The following is an 11459-nucleotide window of genomic DNA, read 5'->3' as shown; positions in this document are numbered from 1 at the left end:
CCTATTTATTTGGTCACTTCAATTTAGCCTATAGCATTTTCAAACATTTTCACATAGGTCCTATTTCATAATTTCACTCACAAATGACAAAATTAAAGCATGAAATTTTGCCAATCATTCACAGAATTCCCGAAAATTGGGGCGTTACATATAACTTATTTGGTTGATGCACTACAGGAAAATAGGGCTTTAGAAGTGTTTTTAGAGGCGTTTTAGCAAAAAACGCCGCAAAAATTGTAAAATATAGAGCAATAGAAACGCCGCTAAAAATAGAGCAATAGCGGCTTTTTCGGTAAAATGCCGCTAAAAACCAGAGCATTAGCGGCGCTTTCGGTAAAACGCTGCTAAAAACCAGAACATTAGCGGCCCTTTCGGTAAAACGCCGCTAAATACCAGAGCATTGGCGGTGCTTTTGGTAAAACGCCGCTAAAAACCAGAGCATTAGCGGTGTTTTTGCTAAAACGCCGCTAAAAGTCATATAACCCCTAAAACCCTAAACCCTAAAAAAAATCATAAACACTAATCTATAACCCCTAAAACAATAATTATTAAAAATTATGGTTATACAATATATTAAATATTTTCTTATATAATCGTAAAAAGAGATAGTATTGAATTTAAAATATTGAATTAATTATCATTATAGTTTAAGGTTTATGGCTTAAGATATATTGTTTAGGGTTTAAGGTTTAGGAGTTAATTAGTATTTGAAGGTTTAAGATGAATTATGAGTTTAGAGATTATGGTTTAGGGTTTAGGGTTGGAGTTTAAGGTGTAAGGGTTTGGGGTTAAGGGTTTAGTGTTTAATGTTTAGTGTTTATGGGATAGGGGTTAAGAGGTTTAGGTTTAGATTAATTAGTATTTTTAATTTATATATTAAACGATTTCTTATATAATTGTAAATGAGATAATATTAATTTGAATATATTAAACTTATGATTATAGTTTAAATTATTTAAGAGATAATAGATAAACTTTATATATAAATTAAATGGTTTAAGATTTAATCTAAAATATTTTGATATATTAAAATAATTCAATTCAAATTAATTCCTCTACACTTAATTTATTTAAGTGAAATTTAAACTTAAAATTTAGTCTTTATATTTTAATTTGATTAGTTTTAGTCCTGTATTTTTCAAATCGATCAATTTTATCTTTTGTACTTTTCAAAATTTAAAATTTTAGTTATGATCACTCAAATGATAGCAATTATATATGTTTGGTTAAATTCTGCTATTAGTCTTGGTATTGTGCGTAAAGTTGTAGGTCGAGTTTATGTTATCCAATTAGATCATTCTTGGTCCCTATACTTTTTGAATTTTGAAATTTTAATTTTGACACAAATGACAACCGTTAAATCAAATGGCGGCTTTTTGTGAGTAATATGTTTGTTACATTATATTTTAGAAATAGCAAAACTTAATGAATTTAATAGCTACCATTTAATTAATACTACAATTTCAAAATTTCAAAATTACAATGACTAAAAATAACAAAATTAAAGTAAAATGACTAAATCTACAACTTACATAAAATTCAATGGCTAATAGAAAAAATAATAATTAAAAATATTTAACTTGTTTATATTTAAAAATTAATAAATATCAAATGAAAATAATATGTATATATTTATAAAAAAAATTAAAACAATATCATTAGGTTTAAGTAAATTTACGTTAAGTATTTATAAATATGATGTGTTTTAAGTAAAATAAAAAATGCCGCAAAAAAACATAATTGTTTAATTTAAACAGGATCGTTTTCCTTTCTAAAATATTTTTTTTTCTCATGCCCGACACTAAAACCCCTAATTTTTCCCTTAAAATCAGTTTCCTCAAATCACCCCCAATTTCACCCCTCTGTTGCCCTTTTCAATAAAGAAACTCTTTAACAACACCGTCTCCATTGTCTGGGTGTCTCTTGCTTCCTCAGCGCTAGAGGTAGAGGTGTGGCTGCTCTCCGGCCGATTAGCAAAGGAGAGTTGCTTCTTAAAGTTCCAAAATCTGCCTTAATCACAACTGGCTCTCTTCTTTCAAGAAATGAAACTTTGTCTCTTGCACTCAAAGCCCATCTTTCTCACTCTTCTACCCAGGTTTGCTTTTGTGTTTAAGTATTCGGTGTATGTTTTAATCTGCATTTCAACCAAACAAAACGACTGAACTAAAGCAATTTGCCTATTTTCATTTGCAAGGCAGGTATTCACTGTTTGTTTGTTATATGAAATCAATAAAGGAAAGGCTTCTCCATGGCACCCTTATTTTCTGCACTTGCCTCATAGTTATTCCATACTTGCCGCTTTCGGTGAACTTGAAACGCAAGCCTTGAAAGTTCTGTCTCTTATTTTACCTCTTTTGCTTTTGCTTTTGCTTTCTCACATTTGCTTCACTTGTATTTCTTTTTTTCTTTTTTTTCTTTCTAACCTTGCTATTTATCTCATTCTTAGGTGGATTATGCCATCTGGGCTGCTCAGAAAGCTGTCACAAAAGCTAAATACGAGTGGGAACAAGCCTTCACTCTCATGAAGGAACTTAAGCTTAAGCCTCCACTTCTCACTTTCAGGGCTTGGATTTTGGCTACTGGGACTATAAGTTCACAGTGTTTATGCTTTCCTGGGTTTTTCTTTTTCGGTTTTTATTTATGTTGGACAACTTCAACTTAGACTGTTATGCACATTTCACACGCATGCGTATGGATAAATGTATGGATAAACAAGCATACATGGGTTCTTAATTTATCTTTTTGTGTCTCTACTTAACATTTTCCTACATATTATTGCTTTGATAAAGGTTCAGATTATTGCTCGGGACAAAACACTGTAGACTTCCGAAAATATATGTTATTTATGCAAACATTTCTTAGTAAGATGAGATTAAAGTTTTGGCGTGTCAAACAAATAATACTGTTTGAAAAGTTCAGAATTGGAATAGACTACTGCTTTAAAGTATCTGTATGGATGGTTACATCATCACCCAAAGTATGGTACTCTTGCGCCACCGGAGCTTGCTAATTCTTTGTATTATGCATATGTAAGTACACTAGGGTATAATTCTTTGTTTTTTTGGTTAGTTTTTTTCTTTTGAAACAATGCCTTGATATTGCAATCTTGGTTTGAGTGTAAGCCGCTTCCTCTAATGTTATTGTGGGATAGTTTGCTTATGTTGTGAATGTTGTGATTACAAGAGTGTCTTTTTGCATATGATTTCCATGACTGCAGTGATTATATTTTGGACTTAGAGTTTTACATACGGTGACAGGATATAATTTTCCTTAAGATTACTAGAAGCTTATCCCTAACATTACATTTTGGAAATGTTATTGTTATATTCTGGTGTTAATCAAAGTGTTTTCTGCCATACATGTGATAACCCAACATGTTAATCTTCTGTGCGCCAAACTCATATGGGTTGCATCATCTTTTCCACTATTTCTCTTCTTTCTTATCTTTCAATGGTAAAGTGATGCATTGGTGTGTTATACAGCTCTCTTATAGGGTTGAATTATTTACTAGCTCCATCTTTGTAAACTTAGGCTGCTAAAAAGATGCTCCAAATAACATGTTGCACCTAGTTGGACCTTAGAAGACAAACTAGCTCTTCTATTCAGCTCCATGTAATTAGTTATTTGATTTGTTGAAGCTATTGGTTGATTTAGATGATTTGATTATGCACATTCTCAATTTACATATACCCTTGATCATCTCTTCCAAAATGCCTTTTTTAATGCATTCAGATCTTGCATATGCAGTTTGATTTGTTTAGCCTCTGTTACTGAGATTGTCCATTTAAAATTATTTGATGATAAACTTCCCTTTGCCTGTAGTGGCCATATTTTCAGCACTATTGAATTTAGTCTTTTGGTCTATGTCTGGATCTTTAGGCACTAGATTTGAAGCCAAACTATGTGCGTGCTTGGGCAAACATGGGTATCAGTTACGCCAACCAGGTTAGTTATCTCCTGCACTGTTCTCTCATTGTCTTGACATTCATGAAAAGGGAACTGCATTTCTTACTTTATGTCTTCATCTCCTTTTGCATATTAAATTTATGCTTATTAATTAAACAACATAAATGATAATTTTTTTGATCTCCTTAATTATTTGGGTCCATCCAACATAATAGTCAAATTTATTACTCAACTAGCCACTATTATTTGCGTGACTTAAGATTGAGTCTGGATTTCAGCAATTTTTTAATGTAGTCAATGTTATTCAAAAAATTTTTTAATGTAGTCAATGTTATTCAGAATTTTTTAATGTAGTCAATGTTATTCCGGTATAAAATACAGTTGGTACTAATTATATGAGTGCTTACCGACTGATTTCGCCTTTACCGACCGAAGTATGGTATATCGGTAGATAAAAAAATGAATTTTAAAATATAATTTTAGATTTAAAGTTAAATATTTTATTCTTTATTTTGGATTTGTAGAAGATTAAAATATGTCATAAGTCCATGTACGCTTTTAAATTTTGAAATTTACTCCCTATACTTTTATTTTCAAGAATTTAGTTTATCTATTTTTAGATTTTAAACCAACGTTAATAGTTGGACTTAAATTTTGAATTAGAAAAAATATATGGACTAAATTCTAAATTTTTAATAGTAGAAGGATTTAAGGCGTATTTTTAAATTTTTGAATTATGGATGGTATGGGGTGATCTTATTGTTTAATTTATGGAATACTTTTTTACTTGTTCATTTTGAAATTGTTTAGTGATAGATTGTATTTGCAAGGCTTATTAAAAAGTATTTTATATTATTGATTAATATTTTATATTTAATAGTTATAAATATTATATATTTTTTTAAATAACAATAAATATGAAATAAACCAGATAATATTGACTTTATTAATAAAAATAAAATAATCAAATCTATTTTAGTGCATATATTTTTTAATCAATTAAAATTATTTTTGGTTTGGTTTTGAAGATCACTTATCCACAAAGCATAACTCATTCTATAATCCATCATATTTATGCTTCTTTTTTCTTTGTTTTGGTGTTTTTGTTATACTTTTCGGTGTTCAGCCTTATGAAACACATTTTATATTTTTCTTTTTTAAATCTTTGGATGTTGTCATTTTTTTGATAGTTTATTGCCTGTTATGTGTTTTATTTTTTTTTCAATTGTTTATTACCCTTTGATTTAAGAACATTTTCTTGCAAATCTTTGAATAATTGAATCCTAGAATATATGTGTTTGAAATTTATTGATGTGGTCTGTGAGTTACTTTTTGTTGTTTTATGCTATTTATTATGATTTCCTAAATAAGAGAGCCTAAATTAAGAAAAAAATAGGTGTCTGAATAAAATGGTAGTTTTAATTATTGTTTCCTGCTTGAAGTTGAATGCTGTCCATATATGATTTTGAATGCTGGAAATTTGCAGCATTTAATTTCCTGCTTGAAGTTGATTAAACCATGCTGTAAATGCAAAACATTTATATGCTGTTCACATGCTAAATTAACCATTAGTGAGCTTAAAATTGATCTATTCAAATGTGTTAAATTCATTGTTCAATGTGATGTTATTTATGCTAATGTATTGAGTATATTAAGTTGTGCAATTTGATGTTATATGTGGCGTTAATGTTGACTTGTTAATTGCATATTTTTTTATTAATTTGACGTTATATGTGTCATTCATTAACTTTTGTTTCTTTTTTCTCAGGTTTGAGTTTTTGTTGGATGCATGGTTCAGGATTAGCTGAATTCATGCATAGTGACGACTTGTTTGAGCTAATTGCTGATCTTAAAGTGTGCATTCTATCATTATTTTGTTCTATTTGTATTTTGTTAGATTTCTGGTGTTGTATGATAAGTGTGGTATTTTGTTTGATTGTTATTGATAAACTTTCTATTTGGTGGGATATATATTTATATCATAGATATTATTATTCTTCTCAATATTTTGATAATGAATTTTAATTTTTTTATATTTTTCATGACTTTTATAATATTTTATTTTTTTTTAAAATTTTATGACCTTTAGCGGTGTTTTTTTAGATAAACGCTGCAAACTTTAGCGGCGTTTTTTGCGGTGCTTGCAAAAACGTCGCAAATAGTTTTAGCGGCGCTTTAAAAGCCTAAAAAAATGTCGCTAAAAGTCAATTTTGCTGTAGTGATGTGTACAACACGTATATCAACATAATATCATGTTGAAATAGGAAGTTTAGTTCTCATAAGTAATGGTTTAGACATTAATCAGAGGCATTCAAGCAATAATTTTTCTAAACCATTATGCGTATAAATAACAAACTTTTACAAAAGTTTTTCAAACTCAATCAATAAAAGATCGAGATATAAAATCATCAGTTTTAGCAAGATGAATTGTCTTAATTGCATTATCTGGAATTTATTATTTAAATAAGTATTCTTGCAAACGACGGGTTGCAAGTTGATAACACATACATGATTATTTTGTGGGTAAACTACAAAAATAGTCACTTTTGTTTGCTTCACATTACATTTTAGTCACTTATGTTTGAAATGTTACGTTTTAGTCACTTATGTTATCATTTTGTTACGAAGTGGTCACTTTACCGTTAAGCTTCATTACCTCTCTAATGGCGGTCCTACGTGGCAGTCCAAATGGGTTTTAAATGCGAACTTGGATGTCCTATGTGACAGTCTAAATTAAATTTATTTAATTAAAAACCTATTTTTGTCACAACAACTGAACATCCAAGTAGGTATTTAAAACCCATTTGGACTGCCACGTAGGACCGTTGTTAGGGAGGTAACGGATCTTAACGGTAGAGTGACCACTTCGTAAGAAAATGATAACATAAGTGACTAAAACGTAACATTTCAAACATAAGTGACTAAAACGTAACATTTCAAACAAAAGTGACTATTTTTGTAGTTTACTTTTATTTTGTAGATGCATCAACCAAAATCATATAATATCAAAACCATCCACATGGTGGATGAATGGTCCCATATTCATTTCAGAAATGCAAGACATTAAATCTCAACTTTAGCTAGTGAGTTTCTAACAATCAATTTTCGTTGAGAACAAACAACAAATGAGAATTCTTTAAATTAAAGAAGATTCTTCAATGAATGTCCATATGAATTCTTAATTAATTTTTGCATCATATATGATCTAGAATGGTCTAACTGATCACGCCAAGTACTAAATGCATTTGTATTAGTAAACTTTTGGTTTACTTAAACATGTGTTTCAATTGTACTAAAATGTAACAAATTGATAATTTTACTATCATTCCTTTTACTTTGTATATACATATAAGTACTATCGTGACATTTACTACTGGAAATGTCTAAATAAATGTAAAGTCTATAATGCCACTAAGTCAATAAATATAATTTTCAAATAATTATATGCAATATTCGCTTCAGGAAATATGCCAAAATCTTCAAATGTAGGGCATTTGGTCTAGTGGTATGATTCTCAATTTGGATGCGAAAAGTTTCGAGTTTGAGTCAAAATACTTTTAAAACCCTTTTAACAAGAGTTTTGCATAATCAGTTAACTATCAAGAATAACTGCCTAGGTCATATATAGAAACAAGCCTATACTAAATATATCAATAAACTCCACATCTCAAATATAAAAATATGACATAATGAAAAACTAGCAAATTTTTTTTCATAACCATCATCATAAACATGAATGAAATTTAATTCAAAATCCAACCATTTAAGCTCATAGAATTTTTCATTTACAATTGCTCATATCGTTTCTCTAAATAATTAAAAATGGAATAATATAAAACATATGAACTACTACCTTTAACAATTCTTTGAACTAAATCAAATATGAATAACCATAAAATTCATTGGTTTATGAACATAAATTTGCATACTAGATATGTTTTAATCAAATATATTATTTAATTATAAAACCTACTATAGCGACATAAATAAACCAGTTAATATTCATTTTCATGAACAAATGAGATGCTTAAAATAATATGTAATACATGTAATAAAAACTTAAAAGAAAACCATCTCAAAAATTTAAATAATATACCAAGTTGATTTAATAGACGTACCATTAATAGCAAACTTTGAGAGTGAATCTTATTTTCCAAGTGTACAATAGGTACATAACCAATGACTCTTCATAAATAAATTGTCTCTCTTCTTAAAAAGTTCTTAGAAATTCTTGTTATTTTCTTGCTTTCTTCATTTTCCACTTCTAGTGGTGAGAAAATTTATTATGACCATTCCCCATGACTATTATTATAGTCCAATTTACTACATCCATGTTAAAGTTATACTCACAGTTTAAAAAAAAAAACTTGCAACTTCAGGGGCATCCAACCATAACGAGATTTAGATAGAATTACCATATTCTATTACTCATAAGTAGATCTTTCATAGTCAAATATTTTGCTTTCAACCCCTTACTGGGGATGATGACAAAAGAAGATCATAAAAATTGTAATGCCCCGTACCCGAGACCGTTGCCGGAGTCGAACACGAGGTGTTAACGGACTTAATTCATTACTTAAACAGCTCATACAATTCATTTTAAAATTTCCAGACAAGCTGGCTAACTGCATCACAGTCGCTTTAAAAATCATATCTCAAGTTCCGAAACTCGAAATCCAATTCCGTAAACTTTTCCTGAAACTAGACTCATATATCTATCTACTAATTTGTTTCTAGAATTTTTGGTTGGTCCAATTAGTACAGTTTATTAGTTAAAGTCTCCCCTGTTTCAGGGTTCGACTACTCTGACCTCTGTGTATTACAAATCAGATATCTCCCTATAAAGAGCTTCAATAACTATGTCGTTTGTCTCTAATAAAACTAGACTCAATAAGGAATCTGTACATATAAAGCATGACTTCTAATTATCTTTGTAAAATTTATGGTGAATTTCCAAAGTCAGAACAGGGGATCCAGAAATCGCTCTGGCCCTGTTTCACAAAAATTTAAACATCTCATAAAGTATAACTCATATACCTGTTTTGTTCCATCCATATGAAAATAGACTCATAATTCTTCAATTCCATATATTATTCATCATCTAATTGTATCTCTACTATATTTAGTGATTTTTCAAACTCACGTCACTGCTGCTGTCTGAATTTATTTTATGGTAAATTTTACCTATTTCATGGTTTCCATGGATTAGCTAGCAATTTAGCATACATAACACCAAATATGATCATGATTAGCCATTCCAATGGCTAATCATTACCAAGCATTTCCATACCACTCAATAACCATATCATAAGACCATATACACAAAATGATTATAATGCTATACATGCCATACTCAAAATATACAAGCCAATATGCCAAGATGGTATACGGATAGTGTGAGCGTGCCTCCGACCGTTTCCGATTTCCGAGCTGGCTTGTCAACACTACAAGGAATGAAAAGGAGGATTAGTAAGTTCACATGCAAATAGAAAGTAACATAACTATATAAGCAAACATAAAACATCATTTGCATAATCATCACCGAGACATTCATATCACATTTTCATTTATCATCTTACCATATTGTTGTTATATCGAGTTTTCAACCCGAGGGTTAAGTACATACCTGTTCAAAGTATCCATTTCACAACACTTACCAATACGTCCCTTTCATCTTGAGTATTCCTCCATTTGAGTAGAACTTTACCCGTTGAACACATCGGAATATAATTCGGATACATGGAAAGTTTGCACATAAGTGCCACATATGTAGCCAAGCTACCATGTAACCCGCCCATAAGTGAACTCGGAATCAACTCAACGAGCTCGGGCGTTCGTATCCATAAGTGAACTCGGACTCAACTCAACGAGCTCGGATGCCTAGTTACATCTCTCGAACTCGGACTCAACTCAACGAGTTCGGACATTCGCATCCATAAGTGAACTCGGACTCAACTCAACGAGTTCGGATGCTCAACCATCCTAGTGACATGTCACTTGTATCCTAATCCATTCCTAAGGTTCAACGGGACCTTTTTCCCAATCATGTGTCTCAGCCATCTTCTACGGAATGCCGATACCGATACTTGGTAGTATTTCACATTTTCCAAATATATCACATAATTTGACATATTATCAAACAATTATCACAAGTATAATATTTCATAATAATTATCATATCATTTAAATAACATTAAAACATTTAAAATAATAACTATGTTACCAACATTTACATATGAACTTACCTCGTATGCGAAAATGGCTACTTTTACCATTTCGTCCACAACTTGGTATTTTCCCCATTTTAGCCCGAATTTCAGTTTTCCTTGCTCTATCATTTAAAATATAGTCTAATTAGGACTCACATTATTCAAATTGACCCAAAATCATATTTTGGCAAAATTACAGTTTTGCCCCTAAACTTTTGCATATTTACACTTTTGCCCCAAAGCTCGTAAATTAAACTTCAGCCTATTTTCTTATGTTTTATGACATGCTGATCATTTTCCTTCTATGGCAACATCAAATTCTCACTCTAACATGTACTTATGACTATTAGGTATTTTTCTGATTAAGCCCTTTGCTAGTTTTCGCTTAAAACCGAGTAGCACAAGTTGTCTAACATAATTTAAAACCTCATATTCTATCATAAAACACCAAAATACACAAATTTAACCTATGGTTATTTTTCCAAATATAAACCCTAGGTTAAATTATTGCTAGCATAAGCTTAATCGAGCTACCGTGACTCCAAAAATGTAAAAATCATTAAAAACGAGGCTAGAATGGACTTACAATCGAGCTTGGAAGCTTCAAAAACCCTAGCAATGGTTTCTCCTTGCTATATTCGGCCATGGGGTTGAAGATGAGCAAAATTGGCTTTTAATTTTGTATTTTAATTCATTTTACCCCTAAATGACCAAAATGCCCTTACTACTAAACTTTCCAAAAATTCCATCCATGTCCAATTTTTGTCCATAGACTTAGAAATTGGTAAAATTGCTATTTAAGACCTCCTAATTAATATTTCAAAACAATTTCATACTAGAAACTTCTAGAATGCAAGTTTTGCAAATTATTCGATTTAGTCCCTAATTTCAATTTAAGCACTTTATGCATAAAATTTCTTTACGAAATTTTCACACAATCATGAAATCATATCATAGACCTTAAAATAATCATAAAATAATTATTTCTATCTCGGATTTTGTGGTCGCGAAACCACTATTCCGACTAGGCCCAAAATCAGGATATTACAAAAATAGTCGCGATCAATTCAATTTATAACAAGAGTAATAAATATAAATCAATAATCCAATTCTTTTTTGATTCATATGAAATATAATATTTTCCTCATTTACGATCTTAATATAAGATCCATTAGAAATATCTTTTGAAATCATTGGATTAACCATCACAAGATATTAATATATTAGCTCTTCTGGAGCTTTCGACTAATTTTGTACTACCAAATATTGTAATAATATTGGTTTTTATTTTCTTTTATGATTGCGTTCACTTTGGGGAATGCAATAGATTTACTAGGACGAACT

At 30.2% G+C, this 11459-nt stretch overlaps 1 long non-coding RNA gene across 2 annotated transcripts; it reads left to right on the top strand.

The window, feature by feature from the left end:
- Positions 1–1805: 1805 nt before the first annotated feature.
- LOC108480278 (uncharacterized) lies at positions 1806–5910 on the top strand. 2 transcript variants are annotated; one of them, XR_001870592.2, is made up of 5 exons: positions 1806–2095; positions 2199–2330; positions 2447–3029; positions 3880–3945; positions 5675–5910. It is a non-coding gene; the product is annotated as an uncharacterized LOC108480278 (long non-coding RNA). The 2 variants fall into 2 exon arrangements; XR_008284449.1 differs by having other exon boundaries at positions 1817–2095; positions 2447–2701.
- Positions 5911–11459: the final 5549 nt, after the last annotated feature.

Source organism: Gossypium arboreum, chromosome 1 (assembly GCF_025698485.1).
Source record: "Gossypium arboreum isolate Shixiya-1 chromosome 1, ASM2569848v2, whole genome shotgun sequence".
NCBI lineage: Eukaryota > Viridiplantae > Streptophyta > Magnoliopsida > Malvales > Malvaceae > Gossypium > Gossypium arboreum.
The sequence above is the reverse complement of the archived record's forward strand: the minus strand, read 5'-3'. Positions and strand labels throughout refer to the sequence as shown.